The 25044-nt window shown below is 46.5% G+C and overlaps 1 pseudogene; it reads left to right on the top strand.

Annotated features, from left to right (window-relative positions):
* The first annotated feature begins 1842 nt into the window (after positions 1–1842).
* Positions 1843–4834, top strand: LOC118679642 (annotated as a pseudogene).
* Positions 4835–25044: the final 20210 nt, after the last annotated feature.

Consider the following 25044-nt stretch of genomic DNA (forward strand, 5'->3'; position numbering starts at 1 on the left):
GACCACGTGGAAAGACGTCTCACACTCCCTCGCCGGTGACGCTCGGTCGGTTGGCCCGGACACGGAAGGGTGGTGGGTTTCATTCCTGGTCAGGGCACATACCCAGGTTGAGGGTTCGATTCCCGATCCAGGCACGTGCAGGAGGCAACTGATCCATGTTTTTCTCATATCTGTTCCTTTCCTTTCCTCTCTTCCAAATCAATTTCTTTAAAAAAGAATGTCTCTCACATAAAGGGATGAGGGTCACATTCATCTGCAGTTAAAAGTGTTCCCGACTAGCGTGGCCCAGTGGTTGAGCATTGACCTATGAACCAGGAAGTCACAGTTCGATTCCCAATCAGGACACATGGCGGGGTTGCAGGCTCAACCTCCAGTGAGGGGGGTGCAGGAGGCAGCCGATCAGTGATTCTCATCATTGATGTTTCTATCGCTCTCCCTCTCTGAAATCAATAAAAATATTTTTTAAAAATAAAGTCTGTTTCACTTTCAAGTGCTGCACTAGGAAATGACATCAGGGTCATTTATCCCACCTGACGAAAGGTGGGTTAACGGCACTGTGTGAAGACATGGTATAATTTTGTTATATTTTATCCAGAATTTGTGATCAATATGTAATACTTCAATTTTTTATTTAAACACATTTTCAAAAACTCTCAAAAGTGAATAGCTTGCCCTAACTGGTTTGGCTCAGTGGATAGAGTGTCGGCCTGGGGACTTAAGGGTCCCGGGTTCGATTCCGGTCAAGGGCATGTGCCTTGGTTGTGGGCACATCCCCAGTAGGGGGTGTGCAGGAGGCAGCTGATGGATGTTTCTCTCTCATAGACGTTTCTAACTCTATCTCTCTCCCTTCCTCTCTGTAAAAAATCAATAAAATATTTAAAAAAAAAAAAAGTGAATAGCTTAGCCCTCGCTGGTTTGGCTCAGTGGATAGAGCATCGGCCTTCAGACTGAAGGGTCCTGAGTTCGATTCCGGACAAGGGCACATGCCCAGGTTGCAGGCTCCTCCCCCACCCGGCCCCTGTTCAGGCTCGTGCAGGAGGCAACCAGTATATGTGTTTGAAATCGATGTTCTCTCTGTCTTTCCCTCTCTCTTCCACTCTCTAAAATGAATGGAAAAATATCCTTGAGTGAGGATTAAAAAAAAAAAGTGCATAGCTTAACGAGCCCCATGTACCAAACAGCTAGTTTCAACAGTTACCAAGGAATTGCCACACTGCTGCTCCTGATGCCTCTCTGTTCCTTCCCTTTGCTGAAGTATCTTAAAGCAAATGCCAGACCTCATGACACTCACCCCTTCGTTCTTAGGTATGCATCGCATTCTTTTTATTTTTATTCTTTTTTTTAGTAGAATTTTTTAAATGTATTTTATTGATTTTTCACAGAGAGGAAGGGAGAGGGATAGAGAGTTAGAAACATCGATGTGAGAGAAACATCGATCAGCTGCCTCCTGCACATCTCCTACTGGGGATGTGCCCGCAACCCAGGTACATGCCCTTGACCGGAATCGAACCTGGGACCTTTCAGTCCGCAGGTCGACGCTCTATCCACTGAGCAAACCGGTCAGGGCTACATTGCATTCTTGTTAAAAAATAAATATTTTCAGAGCCAATGGGAGAGGGAGATAGAAACATCAATGATGAGAATCATTGATCTGCTGCCTTAGGCACACCCCCACTGGAGACTGAGCCTGCAACCCGGGCATGTGCCCTGACCAGGAGTCCTGGGTAATAGGCTGATGCTCAACCACTGAGCTACATCGGCCAGGCTGCATCCCTTTTATTTTTTTAATATATATATTTTTATTGATTTCAGAGAGGGAGCGAGAGATAGCAACATCAATGATGAGAATAATTGATCTGCTGCCTCCTACACAGCAACCCGGGCGTGTGCCCTGACCGGGAATCAGACTGTGACCTCCTGGTTCCTAGGTCAATGCTCAACCACTGAGCCACACTGGCCGGGCTGCATCCCATTCTTTAAACAGAACAGTTAGTATATAACCGTAAAGCCATTGCACACCCAAAACATGGAAACAGCACTGTGGTGTCTTCTAATAACCAGTCATATTCAAGTCTCATCATGTCTCAAAAAGATCTTATTTGTAATTGATTTGTTCAAATCAGGATCCAAAGAAAATCTACACGTTGCATTTTTTTTCTTTTTTTTTTTATTGATTTCAGAGAGGGAAAGGGTGAGAGAGAAACACCATTGATGAGAGAGAATCATTGATTGGTTGCCCCCTGCACCAGGATTGAGCCTGCAACCCAAGCTTGTGCCCTGCCCGGGAATCCTGGTTCATAGGTCTACACTCAACCATTGAGCCACGCCGGCTGGGGACACATGGCGTGTTGAGGTCTCCTAAGGTTAGCGGCCAGTAGTCCTCTTCCTCTGTTTGTTGTATCACCATCTAACAGTCACAGAGTCACAGAGTCACTCTCCCCTGGACCACCCACTCTGCACTCGCCAGGTGCCTCCTCCGGGTGCCACTGAGCCTCTTCCTCCAGCCCTTGTATTTTCACCTTCAAACCTGAGGTTTTGATTGGATTCAGATTCCGTTTGTGGGATAAGATTCCTTGGCAGGTGCTGTGGTTCCCTGTGGTGCCCCCTGAGGAGGCGAGCAGAGCAGAGAGGAGCGCGGGCTGGGGTCCCCATGGCCATGGCCCGCCCTCCTTGTGGGGATCCTCCCTCACCTTCCCGCTGACAGTTTCATCCATAGATGAGTTTTGCCTGAGTCAGTTACTTCATGAGGAGCTGTGAAATCCTGGTTTTCGCAATGAACAGCGTAGAGGAGGGATGCACTGACATGAGGCGCGAGTATGATCAGTGCTTTCATCGCTGGTTTGCCGAGAAGTTCCTCAAGGGGGAAGCTCCGGGGACCGTGCATGGACTCCTTCAAGCGCTACCAGCAGTGCATTCAGAAAGCAATAAAGGAGAGGAGATTCCCACTGAAGGACTGGAGTTCATGGGCCACGGCAGAGACAAGCCTGAAAGCTCTTCTTGACCTTGACAGTCGCCTTGAAAATAGACTCCTCAGATCTGGAAATGTGAGCCCTCTGGATTTTGCAAATGAAGGCTGTGAAGATAGCCATCAGTTTAATGCGGACTTGTTTTCCTCCTGGATGTTTCCTCTCACTTTGCACCATCACCTTTTACTTTGGGACGCTTTGTCACCTGCTGTGACATCTTGCAGGAACTCGCTGTGCTAAAACTGAATGATTTCTTGGGATATGGTTGCAGTACTTCATCTGGGATCCGCTTTATATATCTTGTATCTAAAGACTGATAAACTCATCAGGATAATGATGGTTGCCTGGCGCCCTGCGTTATGCCTCTGAGGACGTTAGATGTACCGTACGGGTCACTGTTCATGGGGCAGCTGCTTAGGACCGCTCTCCGCTCGGGGAGCCGATGCTCTGACAAGGGTCCCAGCACGACTGTTCCAGTCAATGCTTGGGAGCAGTTTTATTTTTTACAGTAACTTAACAGTTAAGGTGCTCAGTGGTGGACTGGGTTAGCTTTTAACAGCTCCCGGCCTTAACAAGAGGTGTCAGACCTCAGATTAAGATGTGAAAGCCTCAAGAATGCTAGAGCGAACACCATTTCAGAGTTCAGAGTTAGTTCAGTCACTAAGATCCCTGGAGTATGCTATGGAGGAAGATCCTAAATTGCTAAGGTTTGCTGCTGTGGCCAGCTTTCAAGCTAAGTCAATGAGCTAAGTCAACCTGTCTATCATGAAAATGCCAAAGCACTGTATCTGGTTAGGGGAGAAAGGCAGCTGCTTTACTTGCGTTGTTTACGCACCCTGCCCGCTAATATCTGTAATCATGAAGATGGAATAAATTGTAATATTTCGTTTCCAAAAAAAAGGAAGAAAGAAATGTTGCTTTCCCAATTTTATGATCTCGTCCTCATTTGTTAGCTGGAATTCTTCAGTAAAGAGGCGCTTCCCCTCCTCACGGCTGGGGCTCACCCTGAGCAGGTGTGTGCCAGAGAGGCATACAAATGCTGACTGTCCCCTTTATTTTTATTTTATTGATTTCAGAGAGGAAGGGAGAGAGAGAAACATCAATGATGAGAACCATTGATCAGCTTCCTCCTGCACACCCCCTGGGGGTCGAGCCCGCAAGCCGGGCCTGTGCCTGACCGGGATGGAACCGTGACCTCCTGGTTCCTAGGTCAACGCTCAGCCACGAAGCCGCCGGCGGGGCTGAGTGTCCCCCTTTCCTTGCCAGCTCTCAGAGTGAACCTGTGATAACTGCCCCGGCCAGTAAGCCACATTGTTACCAAACAGGAGACACTTGGAGGGAACCGCAGGCCTGCAGGAGGGGCAGGGATGGAAGGGAGGAACAGCGGAGAGACTTGGTCTTACGCAGTCAGCCTAGATTTAGGAAGAATAGATTTCAAAATGCTGAAGAAAAGACCTCGGACAGAAGCTGTTTGCCCTGTCTGTGCACCTGCACCGGAAGGTTCCTGTCACCAGCCAACTGACGTTTGCATGTGCCCTAACAAATCCTGTGAGCTTTTATATGTCGAGTGCTCTCCTTTTGATAACTGGGTCTCCATTTGATATTTCATTTGTATAACTCATTTGCAGACGGAATTCATTTTTAGTGCCAGTCCCTGACATATCATGAAAAGTTAATTTTCTTTGCATTTGAAAATATGACCATGAAGAAAACATGATGAAAATAAATGTTAAACTGAATTTTTTTTTAAAAAAGGGGGTTACCAGTTTAATTCTTCGTCAGGGTGACCTATGTCTCTGTCTCTCTCTCTCTCTCTTTCTGTCTACCTTCCTCTAAGCCAGTGATTCTCAACCTTGGCTGCACATTAGAATCACCTGGAATCTTTTTAAAATCCTGATTTCTGGGCCTCAGCCCCCGGAAATTCTGTTTCCTTGTTATGGGGTGAGGCCACAACATTAGTAACAAAGAAACAGAATTTCCGGAGGGTGAGGCCCAGAAATCAGGATTTTAAAAAGATTCTCAGGTGATTCTAATGTGCAGCCAAGGTTGAGAACCACTGCTCTAAGCATATCCTCAGGTGAGGATTAAAAAAAACTTTCACCTGGTTGGTGTGGCTCAGTGGTTGAGGGTCAACCTATGAACCGGTTGGATTCCCAGTCAGGGCACATGCCCGGGCTGCAGGCTCGATCCCCAGTAGGGGGCATGCAGAAGGCAGTTGATCAATGATTCTCTCTCATCACTGATGTTTCTATCTCTCTCTCCCTCTCCCTTCCTCTCTGAAGTCAATAAAAACATATTTAAAAAAAAACAAAAAAAAACAAAAAAAAAACCTTTTGCCCCAGCTGGTTTGGATCAGTGGGTCCCGGGCATGCGGGAGGCAACCAATTGATGTATCTCTCTCTCTGCCTCTCCCCCTTCCTTCCATTTTCTCTAAAATTCAATGGGAAAATACCCTCAGGTGAGTATTAACAAAAAATAAATTAATTTTTAAAAATTAAAAAGAACTTTTTACAGAAGAAATCTGTCTAAACAAACCAATAACTATCAACCCAATAAATTAAATTAAAAACAACAACAACAATAGCTGCCCTAGCCAGTTTGGCTCAGTAGATAGAGCGTCGGCCTGCGGACCAAAAAGGGTTCAATTCCATCAAGGGCATGTACCTCAGTTGCAGGCTCTTCCCTGACCTGGGCCCTGGTTGGGGCTCGTGTAGGAGGCAACCAATTGATGTGTTTCTCTCACATCGATGTTTCTCTCTGTCTTTCCCATGCTCTTCCATTCTCCCTAAAAACTCATGGAAAAATATATACTCGGATGAGGATTAACAAAAAAACAATAATAATAATAACATAAATATAAGACCCTAATATGCAAATAGACCCAACAGTGGAAAACCGAACAACAGGTCATAGCACTCAAGGAACATGGCGGGCGTCGGCCGAGGTAGGATGGTGAGCAGGGGCACCAGACCAAGGCAGAGTGCCAGCCGCTGTCATCGGGATGAGCCTCTGGTGGTTACTGAAAATTCTTTGCTCCCATGTGCCACCACCCTGCCCAGCGCCACTGCTCATACCCACTGCTGGCGCCAGCCCCAATCGCTCCCCGCCATCAGTGGGTGCAAGCGGGGCTGATGCCATCAGCACATGGAAGCAGCGGCGGGAGTGGAGCTGCCAGCAGAGAGGGGACCGGCGGCCAAGGCAGGAGGGGCTGGGCAGGGGCACAGAGGATGGGCTGAGACCCGCCCCTGTGCCCACCGCAGCCTCTCGGCCCACAGTTCCTTTCAAGGTGCAGGAATTTGTGTACTGAGCCTCTAGTATAAAATAAAACGATAGCTATAATAGCTGGCAGGGACCAAACCTGCCTATTACCCAGGCATCTTTTTTTTTAAAATGTTTTTATTGATTTCAGAGAAGAAGAGAGGGAGAGATAGAAATATCAGTGATGAGAATCATTGATTAGCTGCCTCCTGCATGCTCCCTAGTGGGGATCAAGCCTGCAACCCGAGCATGTGCCCTGACTGGGAATTGAATCATGACTTCCTGGTTCATAGGTCAACACTGACCAAGCTCCTTGGGCATCTTGAATGCCTCCACCACACCTGGCACATGGTAGGTGCTTAATACAGAAGGAAAGACAAGTCCAGGTGGGTAATGTCAATGTAAGAACGTCCAAACCTGTAATGAGTTTTTTAAATTGATTTCAGAGAGGAAGCGAGAGATAGAAACATCAATGATGAGAGAGACCCATTGATCGGCTGCTTCCTGCACGCCACACACTGGGGATCCAGCCTGCAACCCTGGCATGTGGGAATTGAACCGTGACCTCCTGGTTCATAGGTCGACACTCAATCACTGAGCCACACCAACTGGGCTTATAAGAATTTACTTGAGAGAAACCAAGATGTCGGCATAGGTAAACACAGGAAATTGCTGCCTCCCACAACAACTTCAAAAATACAACGAAAAGACAAAACGGACATCATCCAGAACCACAGGAAGGCTGGCTGAGTGGAAATTCTACAACTAGAAGGAAAGAGAAAAGCACACTGAGAGCCAGAGGAGCTGCGGAAGTAAAGTGCAGAGGTACGGAGGCTCAAGCGTGCGCAGGGAAAGGGGCTGGCACCTGAGGAAGCGGCTGTCTTTTTGAATCGGGAGGGAGTCACAAGCTCCCAACTGCTCTGAACTCCGGTTCCAGGAAGTCTCTGGGGACCCAGGACTCATACGGGGAGAAACTGGACTGTCTGGCAGCAGGCAGAACTCGGAACTTGAGGGCGGCTTTCCCTCAGAGGTGCTTGCAGCAATTACCGGGACACTGAGACCCGGGGCCCCTTAGGGCAGGGCTAAGGATCTGCCATAGCTGCTTGCTCCGCCCTTTGATTCCCTGAGACCCTGCCCCACCCAGGCTGCAGCAGAGGCTTTTGCATATGAATGCCCTGGCCCTTTGCAACCTGAAAATTACCTAACAAACTGCAGCTGGGCCAGACAGACCCAGAACTTCCAAGAGAAGGTCTAAGGCCCCACAGCAGCTTGCATTGCTTCACAGCTGGGCCTCATATGGGCACCTCCAAACTCCAAAAAAGGAAGGGGAATCTGCAGTTCTCTTCGTAGCTCCTGCTGGGTAACCTCAGGCAGAGGCTAAATTAGCACCTCCTTAGATCCAAGAGCCAGTGTACCCAGTGGTCAGAGTGGGACCATCCAGATTACAACTCCTCAGATCCATAAGGGACACAATCAGGGGGCAGACTCAGTGAGCACCAAAGCCCCACTGATGCAAGTCTTGCCCCAGAAGGGTGTCTTCAGCACAGAAGTTCTCCCACTGATTCTCACTGCCAATTGGCCTGGAGATCAATTCCTCCCAGTGATCCTACAACAATCAAGGCATAACTACAACAAGACTGTGCACAAAGCCCACAAGCGGTGCACCAAGAGTGTCCACCTCAGGTAACTGGGGAGCTGAGCCACTGGGCCCTACAGGACACCTAGCACACAAAACCACTCTACCAACACAGGGAAGCATAAAAAATGTGGAGACAAAGAAACAAGTCACAAATGACAGAAATGGAGGAAAGCAAACGACTGGATATAGAGTTCAAGACCACGTTTATAAGGTTTTTCAAGAATTTTATGGAAACCGCCGATAAATTTAGTGAGACCCTGGAGGATATGAAAAAAGACCAACTAGAAATTAAGCATACACTGACTGAAATAAAGAATAATATACAGAGATCCAACAGCCGACAAGAGGATCCCAAGAATCAAGTCAAAGATTTGAAATACGAAGAAGCAAAAAACACCCAACCGGAAAAGAAAAAAGAATCCAAAAATATGAAGATAGTGTAAAGAGCCTCTGGGACAACTTCAAGCGTACCAACATCAGAATTATAGGGTACCAGAAGAAGAGAAAGGGCAAGATATTGAAAACCTTTTTGAAGAAATAATGACAGAAAACTTCCCCTACCTGGTGAAAGAAATAGACTTACAAGTCCAGGAAGCACAGAGAACCCCAAACAAAAGGAATCCAAAGAGGACCACACCAAGACACATCATAATTAAAATGCCAAGAGCAAAAGACAAAGAGAGAATCTTAAAAGCAGCAAGAGAAAGACAGTCAGTTACCTACAAGGGAGTACCCATACGATTGTCAGCTGATTTCTCAACAGAAACCATGCAGGCCAGAAGGGAATGGCAAGAAATATTCAAAGTGATGAACAGCAAGAACCTACAACCAAGATTACTTTATCCAGCAAAGCTATCATTCAGAATTGAAGGTCAGATAAAGAGCTTCACAGATAAGAAAAAGCTAAAGGAGTTCATCACCACCAAGCCAGCATTATATGAAATGCTGAAAGGTATTCTTTAAGAAGAGGAAGAAGAAAAAGGAACTCTTACCATTTACCACAGCATGGATGGACCTGGAGAGCATTATGCTAAGTGAAATAAACCAGTCAGAGAAGGATAAACACCACATGATCTCACTCATTTGTGGAATATAATGAACAACATAAACTGATGAACAAGGACTGATCCAGAGATGGAGAGGCATAGATTGGACTGTCAGGCCTTGGAGGGAAGGTAGGGGAGGGTGGGGGTAAGGGGGAAAGATCAACCAAAGGTCTTATATGCAAGCATATAGGTTTAATCAATGGACACGGACAACGGGGTGGTGAGGGCATGAGTGGGGCGGGGGGTAGGAGGTAACGTGGGGATAAGGACACATATGTAATATCTTAATCAATAAAAAATATATTTAAAAAAAAAGAATTTACTTGAGCCAAACTGATGGCATTGCCAGGAAGCTAGATCCAAATGTTCCCCTCTGCAGGTTATTTTTTTTAAATATATTTTTATTAATTTCAGAGAAGAAGGGAGAGGGAGAGATAGAAACATTAATGATGAGAGAGAATCATTGATTGGCTTTCCTGCACACCCCCTACTGGGGATGGAACCTGCAATCCATGGATGTGCCCTTGACTAGAGTCAAATCTTGGCCCTTCAGTCCGCAGACTGATGCTCTATCCACTGAGCCACATTGGCTAGGGCTGCAGTTTCTTTACGCATTTGAAATTAAAGAGGAAACATAAGGAAGATTACCTGAAGGTGAAATAAAAGCAAGATGGGGCTTGGCTTACAGAATAGTTATCAGAATTATGTGCTCTCTTGAAGGGTCTGAAATAGATGCATTTCAACGGTGTGTTAACCTAGAAGCACAGAAACAATAGGCAGGGCTTGCTTAAGGCAAAGACAGCCTTTTACTAAAGAAGCTACAGGCCTGGGGTGTGGCCGCCCGCCATGACCTGCTCAGTTAGAATCACGATTGGATCACCTGTCACGGCGCCTCCGCTGTCCACAGTAAACAGCAGGTCGCACGCGGCCCCCTCTTGGAAAGTGAAGTAGCAGGAGGTCACATCTTCAGCGGCTGAGACGGATGGAGGAAGAAAGGGAAGAAAAGTGTCTGAAGGACTGGGGCCAGAGATCACGTTTCCTGAGGGAGGCCTGGAATCTGCGGCCCTGCGTTTAGTGGTGCCAGATCTTTAGCTCAGTGGTGAGTCCATGTAGCTTATTCTTTACATTGCACATAATTATTATATACACCTTTGTATCTATTGTATGTTTCACAACAAATAACACAGGAGGAAAAAGACAAATGGAGAACTCTGACTAACTTGACAAATACAGAGCCACAAAGATGGTGGTGCCAGAGCAAAGCATCCCGCCTATGTCAAGAGAAGGTGTGGCTCAGCGGGTTGGAGTGTCGTCCCAAACACCGGAAGGTCAGGGGATTTTGATTCCTGGTCAGGGCACATACCTAGGTTGCAGGTTCGGTCCCCAGTGGAGGTGAGTACCTAAGGCAACCGGCAACGCTTCTCTTTCACATCTATGCTTCTCTCTCTTCCTCTCACTTACTCTCTCTCTCCAACAAAAATTTTTAAATGCTACTTTTTCAATTAAAAAGAGAGAGAGATGCCCTAGTTGGTTTGGCTCAGTGGACACTCAACCACTGAGCCATGCCAGCTGGTCGATTTTTATTTTTTTAAATTAAATCTTTATTGTTGAAAGAATTAAATGTGTCCCCCTTTCCCCTCATTGACCACTTGTAGCCCACCCCATCCCCCACCCCAGGCCTTCACCACCCTATTGTCTGTGCCCATGGGTTATATGTATATATGCACACAAGTTCTTTGGTTGATCTCTTCCCGCCCACCCCCACCTTCCCTCAGATTCCAGGCTGTTCCATTATTCTATGTCTCTGGATCCAGTGATTTTTAGAGACAGTGGAAGGGAGGGGGGAGGCAAAAGAGAAAGAAAGGAGAGAGAGAGAGAAAGAGAGGGGGAGAGAGAGAGAGAGAGAGAGAAAGAGAGAGAGAGAGAGAGAGAGAGGAGAGAGAGAGAGAGAGAGAGAGAGAGAGAGAGAGAGAGAGATGTGAGATGTGAGAGAGACACACTGATTGGTTGCCTCTGGCAGGCATCCCGACTGGGGCCGGGGATCGAATCTGCGACACAGGTAACCCAGGTATGTGCCTTTGAACAGGCATAGAACCTGAGACCCTTCAGTGCGAGAGCCGACACTCTAACCACTGAGCAAGGCTGCCATATTTTCAAATACGGAAATTTTTGGCAATTGTTGGATTTAGGAGTTGGGTATATGGGTATTCTTTATACTCTTCTCTAATTTTTTTTCCAAATAAATATAAACAATATAATTTCCCTGAGAAAACATGTCTGAATTTATACACACATGATAATTGTGACTCAGATTGTATGACTAAGTGGAAAAGATGGCATGTTGATCTGAAAATACATAATTACAATGGGGCGCTTCAATATATCCTTAGAAACAACACAATGCAATAGCTATTAGCATGAGTGCTTGGAAAATAGTTACTATTTCTTTAAAAAGCACAGAAGCGCTAATGAGAGAGAAAAGGTGCACATAATTTTAACCACATCCAAGCAAAGATAACTGACACACTGAGCGGTCAGGCTGGGCCCTGAGCGCCACGCGGCACACCCAGATCTGCCCGCAGTGCGGACGGTGCCGCTTCTCACGCGGAGCCCGGTCAGAGCCGCCCGCAGAGGGTGGCGCAAGAGCAAATGCCGGCCCCTTGGCACTGCCCCGCTGCCGCTTCACAGTGGCACCTGAGTCACAGGCAGCAGCACCAACAGGACAAGGTGATGACGGGTCAGATTAGCCCTCCTGCACGTGCAGCGAGAGCACAGTGCGCCCCTTCAGGAAACAGCCTCAGCCAGGACGGCCGCAGCTGTTGGCTGGTGGACACCGATGGGCTTGCAGGAAAAGCCAGCCTTGCTGGATCTTTAATGTTGAATTCTGAACAACTGCCAGCTTACCCCCGACATCGCAAACACAAAAACCAAACATGAAAATAATTCACATGGGACTCTACAGTGAACTGTGTGCACGTATAAATATATGGCAAATACTTATTAACTAAAATAATAGTGAATTTCAAGTGCAATTGAAAAATTAAAAAAGAATACATATGTGTGTAGGGCCTATTCATTCAATACCTGTCGGGGCACATTCCGGGGTGTGTAATGTTTGTTCCCCCACGTCCCGCCTGGTTCAGGGTTCAGGATCTGGAAGAGGAGCCGCACACAAATGAAAGAGAAGAGACAAGAGATAATTTGGAAATACTGGGGGGCCAGGCGGGCAAGTCCAACTCGAGGGGAAGGACTTCCACTGGTGCTCAGGCCTGGCCAGCCTTTTATTGGTTTGGGATCCACCCATGGCCCTTAGGCAGGCAATTTCCAGTAATAGGCAGACTAGCCCAACAGCAGGGATTTGCATAATAGTAAATGGGGAAGTTGCTTCAGCTGCCATCGTCTGGACTAACAGTGGGTGCACAGCCCTGACCTTTGCCAGGCCTTCGAGGGTCACCAGCCTTCCGGGTTCCTTGTCCACACCTCTCTGCTAGTGAAGACAATAGGCAGCTTCCCACAGCTGGGTAGCAGGTCCGACCCCTGGTCAGGCACATGGGAAGACAACCCATCTATGTTTCTCTCTCACATGAATATCTCTACTACTCTCTTTCTCCCTTCCTCACTCCAAAAAAGCGATTTAAAAAAACTAATAAACAAAGAATGAGTACTGATAATGAACAAATACATCAAAAGTTTATAGAACTTCTTTAATGCTGTGAGTTTTGGGGAGTATATGATTTAATTTGCAACAGGCTTAGGTGTTCCAGATAGTTACTGTTATGCCCAGATTTCAAGATTCCTGATAGACCAACAGGGAGCCAGCCAAGTCCAATGCAAAAGCAGAGAGTCTTTATTATTATTACAGACCTGGGTCTGGCTCCCAGCCTCTTGGAGACGAGAGTGCCAGCCCCGTGGGAAAAAGGGGTTTTAATAGAGGGGGGTGGAGTGAGGGGAGGAGAGATGACTGTGGGCCCTGCCGATTGGCCAGGTGCAAGTCGGGTCTTGTTACACAGGATGTGGTCATATCTATGGCACGCACGTCCCTTGATTGTCATTGGTTAGTTTAAAGAAATCCTGGGCGTGGCCAGCAGAGGCTTGGGCTTCCGGGAAGAAGGTGCTTGCTGAGCACGTGGCTGCTGCCCCAACATGGAGGATTCGGGGCGAGATGGAGGGCGTGGCCCTCGCCCTTTCAGTTACACTAATAGATTTTTTTAAGTGTAGTTTTCAAGCTACTTTGAAAGTATTTGTTAAAATGTTAAAGTTTGTTTTAGTTGTCAATTATACAGTGTACATCCTCACATGGTATTGTAGGGATATGAGGCAACATGAAGGTTTTCCTACATTTTTACATTCAATACAATTCTCCACTTTGAGTTTTTTCATGGCCTTTCCAGGAAGAGGGGCAGCTGAAGGCTTCGCCCCCTTCGCTGTATGTATACACTGTTTCTCCGGGTGCATTCTCACACGTCCTGAAAGGCTCTCCCACAATCCTCATGGTCATACCCTTACTCCTGGGTGTGAGTCCCTTCATGATTTTGTAAGACTAGGATGTCCGAAGGCTCTTCTACCATCTTTACATAACAGGGCTTCTCTTCAGTGAGTTCCTTCATCCTTTACAATAACCTGGGAGAAATGAATGCTTCCTGACACATCTCTAGGGTCCACCCCAATACGGATAATCACACAGGACAGCACAGCTGGGAGACAGATGCAGGCTCTTCGCGATTCTTTACATTCACAGTTTATCAGGAGGTTTTGTTTCCACCTTTCTGAGAAAACTAGTGAGCCTGAAGGCTCTACCACATTCCCTGCATTGAGATGGCTTCTCTCCACTATGAGTGTTTTTGTGAATTTGACGGGAACTAGGATGAATAAAGGCTTTCCCACATGGCTTTCATTCAGAGGGTTTCTTCCCCATATACATTTCATGATATCTAAGAGAAAAGGGATAAAAGGTTTACCTCATTCCTTATTCATGAGGCTGCTTTCCGTCATGAGTTCTTTGATGTCTTTGAAGATGTGAGCCGACTGGAGGTTTTCCCACATTGCGTACATTTGTAAGGTTTCCCCCAGTATGTTCTTACATGATATATGAGGGAAGTTGGATGAGAGAAGCTTTACCACAATGGTTACATTCACTGGGTTTCTCCCCAGTATGCATTCATGAATTCTAAGGAAATTTCATGAATTCTAAGGAAAGGGGGATAAAGGAAAGTTTTACCACATTCCTTACATGCATGAGAGCTGAGAGAACTGAAGGCTTTCCCACGTTGCTCATACTCATACGGTTTCCCACCAATATGCATTCCTTCATGATTTCTAAGGGAAGCTGAACAGTGGAAAGCTTTTCCAGTGGGGCTGCCTTTATGTCTTTGAATATGTTGGTGATGCTTGAAAGCTTTCTCAGGTTCCTTACCTTTATAAGAGTTTTCTTCATATTCCTGACACAGGTATAGTTTGAGTCCAATGTGAGAGCTCAGGTGGCTATTAAAGGACTAGAGGCCCAGTGCATGAATTTGTGCATGGGTGGGGTCCAACCAGCCTGGCCCCAATCAGGGTAGATCGGGGCTGGGTCTGTTGGGAGGAGGAGGTGGCAGGAGGTTGGCCGGCCAGACCACCCTGATCCCTGACCAGGGCCAGGACAGCTGGGGGAAGGGGCTGCAGGCAATTGGATGGCGGGCCCCGCCTCCGATTGTGGTTGGGGGGATCGATTGGGGGCCAGCAGCCTGGGGGAGGGGCTGTGGGAGGTTGGCTGGCCAGCCCCGCACCCTATTGGGTGGGGGGTGCGATAGGGGTGGTCCAGTTGGGGGGAGGGGCTGAGGGCCTCTCGTGGTGGGGCTGGCTGATCAGGGGTGGGACTGGTGGGGCTGGGGGGAGGGCGGGGGGGGGGGAAGGGGCCGTTTGGTCAGCTTCCCCACTCTTGATTGGGGTGGGAGAGTCCAATCAGGGGCAGGCCAGCAGCGGGGAGGGGCTGAGAGGTTGGCCAGCCAGCCCCACTCTCTGATTGGGCTGGTTCGCTGGTCACAGTGGGCATCATAGCGACCAGTCGTTATGGTTGTTATGGCCCTTATGGTCACTGGCTTTTTATATATATAGATAAATAATGCATGAAGATTTGCCTACACAACCTGGATTTGGGTTGTTTTCTTTCAGTAGGAGTTTCCTTCTTTTCACTGTGATTTGGAATCTGGCTGAAGTTTTGTCTGCATTGACCACCATGCTTCCTTATACAGAGTCTCTCTACCATATGACTGCTAAGATTCACCCCATGATTATCATACTGATCTTCACTGTCATGGTCTTCACATTTTTCTTCTAAAATACATGCTAGAAAAAGCATTATAAACAACGGATGCCAGGTTCCAGAAGGTTTCCAGCATCACATCTGTGTAGAGTTTCTTCTGGGTTGGACCCAGGAAAGCCCACTCCTCCTTGGTGAACTCCACATTAACATCCTCAAAGGTCACTGAGTCCATTTCTAGGTTTTTGGATCTCCGAGTCCCGCCTGCAACTCTCACCACCCGTAGGGATCACAGCTCCACAGAAGACGGAAGAACCTCTTCTCCCGTTTTAAAAGTTTCATAATAAAATTACTGAACAGTAATTGTTTACGGTATTTGCTCAGTCTCCTTTATGAGAAATCAACCCGGGGGGAGCAGTCACTTCCTCCCTTCTGCTAGGAGGGAGGCTCCCCATCCAGGGTGTCCCCACCCTGTTGCTAGGCCCTTTAGAGACAGCTCCCTGTTATTGCCTGACATCAGCATTACACTGGGGGTAATTGGCTGACATTTCTATCTGCACTACATTCTTTAGAATTTAATGATTTAATGATAGGCAATAGCCAGCCAAGAATATGACCCTCTTCCACCTGAGGCTCACCTGACTGAGGGCAATACAGTTTAACATTTTAAGAGTCAGCAGAGCCCAGAAGGTGTGGCTCAGTGGTTGAGCATTGACCTATGAACCAGGAGGTCACGGTTCAATTCCCAGTCGGGGCACAGGCCTAGGTTGTGGGCTTCATCCCCAGTGCGGGGTGTGCAGGAGGAAGCCAATCAATGATTCTCTCTCATCATTGATGTTTCTATCTCTCTCTCCCTCTGCCTCTCCCTGCCTCTCTCTGAAATTAATAAAAAACATTTTTAAAAAGTCAGCAGATACTTAAAATAATGTTTCCTTGTTCTTTGGGAAATAACACAATCAAACACAATCGTGAAGTAGGATGTTAATGGACGAGAAAATTCTACAATAAATAGACAACAGCCCTAGCTGGTTTGGCTCAGTGGATAGAGCGTCGGCCTTCGGACTGAAGGGTCCTGGGTTCGATTCCAGTCAAGGGCACATGCCTGGGTTGCAAGCTTGATCCCCAGTAGGGGGCATGCAGGAGGCAGCCCATCAATGATTATCTCTCATTCTTGATGTTTCTTTTTTTTTTTTTTAGTATATTATCCTTTTATTAGTATAGATGATACAAAGCACAAGTCTGTAAGGGTCCAACCCCAGCAGGCCCAGGGGTCCCCAAAGGTGTGGACAGAGTCGGCGAAGAAGGAATGACACGGAGACAGTGTTCAGTTGATCAGCAGCCTAGCCAGGATCTCTAGCCAAGTTCTCTGTTCAGCATCTCCAGCGAAGTTCTGTTCAGGATCTCCAGCGAAGTTCTGGTTAGGATCTCCAGCCAGGTTCTGTGTCCATGTTCTCTTGCTAGGTTCTGTCTCTAGGTTCTGTTGTCAGTTTCTGTCCAGGATCTTTTGCCATGTTCTCTCCAGTGAAGTTCTTCTGTCTCTAGGTTCTGTGTAGGTTCTGTGTCTAGGTTCTGTGTCCTGTTGTCTTGTTACATCTGTATTTATACCAGTTGATTCCAATCCTATCAATCTCTATTCCAAAGGTTAGGGCGTTTCTTATCTCCATTCCAGGGAGTAAAGATTATGTAGCTTAAGCATGATTGTTCGTAGTTAAAGTGATTAATTACCCGCCTGGCACTTAGTTAAGGGGTTTTATTCCCTCCCTAACTTCAGGGGAAAATCCCTGCCTGGGGAAACAACCTTTCTCAGAGAAGTGACCTTGGTTAAAACACATAGTGCCAAGAAGGTGAGCAAACATATTAATAACAGTATGCCATATATGCCATGTCCCTTGAAACAGCAAGGATGGACCGGCTCCCGACAAATTCCCCCTTTTTTATTTTTTAAAAGCAGGCATTAAAAAGAAAAACCCCAAATGCTCTCTTGTATCCATTTTAAGAGTAGGATTGGCGCTTTCCGCTATTACCTGAGTCCTGATCTATCACCCCAGGGAGAGCTTGCCAACCCTGCACTTTCCCGGGGTGGAAAGGCTGCAGTGGGGTTAAGGATAAGGCTCCTTGGGCCTACCTTCTCCCATGCCTTTACATTTACCTTTCCTTCCTCAGAAAAGCATGGACATACTTCTTGTATAAAATGTTCTGTCCCTGTTCGGGCGCCAGATGCTGGGGTCCAACCCCAGCAGGTCCAGGGGTCCCCAAAGGTGTGGACAGAGTCGGCGAAGAAGGAATGACACGGAGACAGCGTTCAGTTGATCAGCCGCCTAGCCAGGATCTCTAGCCAGGATCTCCAGCCAAGTTCTGGTCTGGATCTCCAGTGAAGTTCTGGTCAGGATCTCCAGCGAAGTTCTGGTTAGGATCTCCAGCCAGGTTCTGTGTCCATGTTCTCTTGCTAGGTTCTCCAGCCAGGTTCTGTCCAGGTTCTCCAGCCAGGTTCAGTCACCGGGTTCTAGTCAGGTTCTCTTGCCATGTTCTATCCAGGTTATGTAGTCAGGTTCTGTCTCTAGGTTCTTCAGCCAGGTTCTCTTGCTAGGTTCTGTCTCCAGGTTCTGTGGCCAGTTTCTGTCCAGGATCTTTTGCCATGTTCTCTCCAGCGAAGTTCTTCTGTCTCTAGGTTCTGTGTAGGTTCTGTGTGTAGGTTCTGAGTCTAGGTTCTGTGTCATCCTTGATGTTTCTATCTCTCTCCCTCTCCCTTCCTCTCTGAAATCAATAAAATTATACTTAAAAAAAAAATAGTCTAACAGATAGCCCTGGCTGCTCAACAACAGATGCCCCCATATGCCACTGGGCAGAGCTAAGGATGCTGCCATTGTACCAAAGCAGGTGAGGGCAGCTCTACCCAAAAAATGCTGAAGGCCAGATCATCTCATCCCTTCCCTCGTTAACTCCCCTTCCATAGTATTCATGTTTTCTCTACTCCACATAGTGGATGATTTTTTCTAAGTCACTACTTCTTTATGCTGATCTGTTACTTAACATATTTATTGTGTTATGTATTTATTTCTTTTTATTGATATTTTATAGAGAGGAAGGGAGAGAGATAGTCAGAAACATCAAACATCCGGTTGACCAGAATCGAACCTGGGACCTTTCAGTCTGCAGGCCGATGCTCTATCCACTGAGCCAAACCGGTTTTGGCATTTATTTCAATTCTACAATTTCTATTTGCTTCACTTGCTTCTTTTTCAAATCTGCCTTTTTTATAATGCTTTGCTCCTGTACAATGGATTAAATTCTTCCCTTTATCTCAGACTACCTTCAGCCTGCGGGAGTCTGTTCTTTGAGGTTTTCATCACCTGTTACTGCGCCTGCTGACTTGTCCCTGTGGGCCTGAAGGAGCCCATGCCTTCATTCTGCCTCACCTTGGGAACAGTTGTCTTCCAAGGGAGCCCCAGCTCTGGAGCCGGGTAGTGTCCCTGTGGGGTGGCTTAGCTTTGCTTTTGTTCAGCCCTTTGAGATTCACAGGTTCCCAATCATGTTTTTATGTTAACAAATAGTTCAGCCCGGCTGGTGTGGCTCAGTGGTTGAGCATCGACCTATGAACCAGGAGGTCACGGTTTGATTCCAAGTCATGGCACATGCCCAGGTTGCAGGCTCAATCCCCAGTAGGGGGCGTGCAAGAGGCAGCCAATCAATGATTCTCTCTCATCATTGATGTTTCTCTCTCTCTCTGAAATCAATAAAAACATATTTTTAAAAAATAGTTCAGCCCTGGCTGGGTAGTTCAGTTGGTTAGAGAATCGATTGTCCCGATATGCTAAGGTTGTGGGTTCGATCCCTCATCAGGGCACATACAAGACTTAACCAATGGCCTGGTTGGCATGGCTCAGTGGTTGAGTATGGACCTGTGAACCAGAAGGTCATGGTTAGATTCCCCGTCAGGGCACTTGCTTGGGTTTGGGGCTTGATCCCTAGTTGAGGGTGGGGCGGGCGGGAGAGGGCTGCAAGCCAACCAATGATTCTCTCTCATCACTGTTTCTGTCTCTCTCTCTGAAATACACTAGTATATATAACTGGCCAGTAAGGCTCAGTTAGTTGGGCAACCCTCTGAGCACTAAAAGGTTGCTGGTTTGATTCCCTAGCAGGGCAGCACTTGCCAGAGTTGTGGCTGGATGCCTGGCAGGGGGGGTGCAGGAGGCAGCCTATCAGTGTTTCACTCTCACATCAACGTTTCTCTCTCCCTAAAAATTAATAAAAAAATATTTTAAAAAAAATTTTATTGATTAAGGTATTACAAATATGTCTTTATCCCCTCATTGTCCCCTCACCTCCCTATCCTGCCCTCACCCCGTTGTCTGTGTAAAAATATATTTTTTAAAAAATCAACCTATGAATGCATAAATAAGTAGAACAGCAAATCAATGTCTCTCTAAAATAAAAAGATTTAATAGTTCAGACACAAAAATATGAAAAATATTGTCATGAGCTCCCATGGAGTTCCATGTCCATCTCCGTGACTGCATCCGTCTCCCTACCCACCCCCTTATCGTGTCACAGCCCAGGTAACCACTACATTTGTTGCTGCTTTTACTATACTTCTCTAATATGCTCTTCCGTTGTAAATGTTTTTAAACATCACACACTACATGTGTCCTTCTGTGGGCTGCCCTTTTCTTCACATTGTGAGACTAACCCATGCCGGTGTGCGAGGCACACCACTGCGCAGGCGACACTTCATCGCTGACATGTACTGTATGAACAGTCGCTTTATCCATTCTCCTGCTGCAGAATGTTTGAGTAGCTTCCTTTTCTTCAGCTAGCAAGGACTTTTGTGTGCATTAACCCTATATGCACGTGAGTCTGCTTAGGGTATATTATCAGAAGTGGAAACACTGGATTTTAAAAAAATTTGCTTCTTATTTAAGATATTGCCAAATTGTTTTCCAAAGGGCTTATATAAAGTCACATTCCCACAAGCAATATCCAAACAGTTTGTCCGTTTATTTCTCGCCTCCAGGATTTCCTCACAATCTACTAGGTGTACCAGTTAATAATGCAGATTTTTTCAATAGCTGGAGTTACACATATGTTGATATATATGCAATTTGATGTGTATGCTATTTTGTTGTATTGACAGCAAAGTTCAAAACTTCATGTCAAATCTGCTGAAGGTGTTAACATCATAGATATTTTTACGCTTAAAAATGTCAAATTTCATGCCAAAAAAAGAGCATTTGCGGGAAGTTTTAATTCATTACTTTATTTTGAAGAAAAAGTTATCGTATACTTCAGGAAGCTTATGGTGAACATGCTCCATCTCAAGATACTTGTGAACGCTGGTTTAAACACTTTAAAAATGATGATTTCAATGTGAAAGACAATGAACGTCCAGGTCAGCCGAAAAAGTTTGAAGACCAACCATTACAAGTATTGGATGAAGATGCGTGTCAAACTCAAAAACAACTTGCAGCCCTGGCCAGTTCGGCTCAGTGGATGGAGTGTCGGCCTGCGGACTGAAGGGTCCCAGGTTCGATTCCGGTCAGGGGCATGTGCCTTGGATGCGGGCTCATCCCCAGTGGGGGGGGGTGGGGGGGGGCGCAGGAGGCCGCTGATCGACATTTCTAACTCTCTATCCCTCTCCCTTCCTCTCTGTAAAAAATTAATAAAAGATATTTTAAAAAAATAAAAACTTGCAAAAAGATTAAATGTTGCTCAGCAAACAATTTCCGATCGTTTACAAGCAATGGGAAAGATTTTAAAGGAAGGAAAATGGGTGCCACATCAACAGAACGAAAGACAAATGGAAAACTGAAAAGTCATCAGTAAAATGTTGCTTCAACAGCACGAAAGAAAGTCTTTTTTGCATCGAATTGTGACTGGCGATGAAAAGTGGATTTATTTTGAGAATCCCAAATGCACAAAATCATGGGTTGATCCAGGTCAACCATCAACATCGACTGCAAGGCCAAATCGCTGCGGAAAGAAGACAATGCTCTGCGTTTGGTGGGATCAGGAAGGTGTGGTGTATTAGGAGTTTCTAAAACCAGGTGAAACCGTGAATACTGATCGCTACCAACAACAAATAATCAATGTGAACCACGCTTTGATTGTGAAATGACCAGAATGTGCCAGAAGACACAGCAAAGTAATTTTGCTTCATGATGACGCACCATCACACACTTCAAAACCAGTTAAAGACGCGTTAAAACAGTGCTTCTCAACCTTCCTAATGCCGCGACCCTTTAATACAGCTCCTCATGTTGTGGTGACCCCCAATTTCATTGTTACAAATTGAACACAATTAAAGCATGTAATTAATCACAAAAATATGTAATTATGTGTTTTCCAATGGTCTTAGGCAACCCCTGCGAAAAGGTCGTTCGACCCCCAAAGGGGTCGCGACCCACAGGTTGAGAACCGCTGTGTTAAAAGCTCTTGCCTAGAAAGTATTAACCCCCCCACCGTATTCACCAGACCTTGCTCCTTCAGATGACCACTTGTTCCGATCGATGGCACACACTTTCTGAGCAGCACTTCAAAACGTACCAAGTGGAAAATTGTGTCTCTAAATGGTTTGTCTCAAAACAAGAAAAGTTCTATTGGGACGGTATCCACAAATTACCTGAAAGATGGGGGAAATGTGGAGCTAGCGATGGACGTTACTTTGAATAAAGCACTTTTGATGTTTCTCTTGAAATTATTGTGTTCTCTTTGATTACAAAATCCGCATTAACCATTACACCTAGTAAAGGACATTCACAGGCTTCCTTGGTGCAAGTTTGGATCCGCCCCACAGACCAAGGCTGGCCCTCGCTGGCAGGAAGACTACTCCCTGGGCCCAGGCAGGAGCAGCCAGCAGCTCCCGGCTTTGTGCTCAGTGGCTGGAGCTCAGTGGAGAGATGAAGTCAGAGTTAAGAGCTAGACTAGGAGGCCCTTGGTGGATGGTCCCTGTAAAGACGGGCTTTCACTAGGTTTTTGGCACGAGGACCCAAGCCATGACTTGGAAGAACCCCTCTGGCTGTTGTGCAGAAAGACCGCCACGGGTCGCAGGTGGCAGCCGGCCCCTTAGGCGCTGTTGGGGTCCTGTAGGTGGGCGGTCTGGGTGAGCCGATGGTGGCTCCCAGCAGAGTGGAGTAGCAGGGGTCTGAGAAGTGGTCTAACCTGGCGTTTTCAAGGTAGTGCCAGCATGAACTGCTAGTAAACTGGATCCAGTGTGCAAGGAGCCCAGCAGACTCCAAGGGTTCTAGCTGGGGCAGCTGGCAGGGTGGTGTCGGGAGGGGTGGGCACTGTTGAGTATCCCTGGGATGAGACAGGCGGCCAGGCCCCAGGGGGTTCGCTGTCTGGGTGGCTGAGCTAGGCCAGACTGCTGAGTCACTACCAGGAGAGCTTTGGGGAGATCTGCTCTGAGGGGTGGGAGGGAGGATTGTTTACTTCTGAAGTTGTTCCACTCCCAGGACCTGATGGGCTGAGAGTGTCTTGGGGTGGAGGTCTTCTCAAATCATCCACTCTAGGAAATTAGGGCAATGGAACCAACAGACCCTAGGGTAAGTTGACCATCTAGATGCCAGCCAGGGGTTAATGAAGGGTAAGGTGCTGACTAGGCTGTGTAAGTTAATAAGCTATTTGAAATATGACTATGGCTAATAACCTAAATAGGGTTTGCTATGTGCCAGGCACTGTTTTCAGTGCACTTAAGTATCTTTTTTATTTTTTAAGTATATTTTATTGATTTTTTACAGAGAGGAGGGGAGAGGGATAGAGTTAGAAACATCGATCAGCTGCCTCCTGCACACCCACTACTGGGTATGTGCCCACAACCAAGGTACATGCCCTTGACCGGAATCGAACCTGGAACCTTGCAGTCCGCAGGCCGACGCTCTATCCACTGAGCCAAACCAGCTAAGGTTGCATTTATGTATCTTTAACAACTCTGTAAGGGTAGGTACTGTTTTATCCATTTACAAATGAGGAAATTGTGAGCAGCCAAGTAAACTTAGCCAAAATTACAGTCAAGTGTTGTCTGACACCAGAATCTTAGCCAATCCACTATCTTCCTATGTGCTAGTCACCTTAAAAAAGTGCACTTATGAGCCCGAGCCAGTCTGGCTCAGCGGATAGAGCATCAGCCTGGGGACTGAAGGGTCCCAGTTCAATTCTAAAAAAGGCAACCTTGGTTGCAGGTTCCCCAGCCCTGGTTGAGTGCACGCAGGAGGCAACCAATCGCTGTCTCTCTCTCCCTTCCACTCTCTAAAAATCAATGGAAAAATATCATCAGGTAAGGACTAACCAAAAAAAAAAAAAATGGATTATGAAAAACAGTTGCACTAGAACTAGAATTAATCCATATTTATGAACTCAAGACATAAATCCAAGCATTATATCAAGGATGCAGAATAAAAGCATAAAGAACAGCCAGGAGCCCTGGCCAGTGTGACTCAGTTGGTTTGGCCATCCTCCCATGAACCAGTTGTGAGTTGGGATTTCCGGTCAGGGCACAAGCCCGGGTTGCAGGCTCCATCTCTAGTAGGGGGCATGCAGGAGGCAACGGACCCAATGTTTCACTCACATATGGTAGATGTTTCTCTTTCTCCGTGCCTCTCTAAAAATCTTTTCAAGTCAGGTAAGGAATGATAAAGCCACAATTCAGCTGGTTTCCTGATTGGGAGAAAAAGGAAAACTGATGCTCAGAAGCTGGGTGATGGTTGGGTACACGGGGAACAATGGAATTTGAATCCTGGTACTTCCTATCTCTGGGCTTAAGCAAATTACTTAACACCAGGGAGCCTTCCCTTTCTTGGCTGTAAAGTGGACAAAGCTCATTTTTAGGGATTCAATGAAGTGAACCAAAGCATGCAGAAAGTACAGTACACAGTGGCTAAGATATACAAAATGAGGCCTGAGATCCAAATGGAATCATGTGCTTAGGACCTTCTATCATTAATATTTAATGGTAACTAAATATTGCCATGGAGGAAAAAGTCCAATTCTTCTTCTACTCCCCCCCCCCCATCCCAGTTACCTCAGAATAGCAAATGGGAGCAGGTGACCTTGCCCTCCAGGAGTAACAACGGAATTCAAGAAACACTAGCAAAAGTGATTAAGAGCCCTAGCTGCTAGCTGGTTTGGCTCGGTGGATAGAGCGTCAGCCTATGAACTGAAAGGTCCCAGGTTCGATTCCAGTCAAGGGCATGTACCTTGGTTGCGGGCACATCCCCAGTGGGGGGTGTGCAGGAGGCAGCTGATCGATGTTTCTCTCTCATCAATGTTTCTAACTATCTCTCTCCCTTCCTCTCTGTAAAAAATCAATAAAATGTTTAAAAAAAATGTTTAATTGCCCAGCTTGGCTCAGTGGATAGAGCAGTCAGCCTGCTGACTGAAGGGTCCCGGGTTGATTCCGGTCAAGGGCACATGCCTGGGTTGCGGGCTCGGTCCCCAGTAGGGGGCGTGCAGGAGGCAGCCGATTGGTGATTCTCTCTCACCATTGATGTTTCTATCTCTCTCCTTCTCCCTTCCTCTCTGAAATCAATAAAGAAATAAAAAAAATAAAAAAGTGATTAAGAAAAATAACAGATGGAAAAGATCTTTCATCAGTGTAAGTGGTAGAGATCAATCTAGAAATGTTCAGATAAGAATTTTTAAAACGAGTCAAGCCCAGCCACTGAGGCTCAGTGATTGAGTGTCGGGCACATGCCCAGGTTGCGGGCTAGATCCCTAGCAGGGGGCAGCCAATCAATGAGATAATCATTTATGTGTCTTTCCCTCCCTCTCTGAAATCAATTTTTTTAAATTACCAACTAAAGCCCTGACCAGTGCTACAGTGGTTAGAACATTAGCCTGCACACCAGGGGGTCCTGGGTTCAATTCCAGATCAACACTACCAGCCCTCTCCATAGCTTTATTAAT

The sequence above is a fragment of the Myotis myotis genome, unplaced genomic scaffold (assembly GCF_014108235.1).
Source record: "Myotis myotis isolate mMyoMyo1 unplaced genomic scaffold, mMyoMyo1.p scaffold_m19_p_26, whole genome shotgun sequence".
Taxonomy (NCBI): domain Eukaryota; kingdom Metazoa; phylum Chordata; class Mammalia; order Chiroptera; family Vespertilionidae; genus Myotis; species Myotis myotis.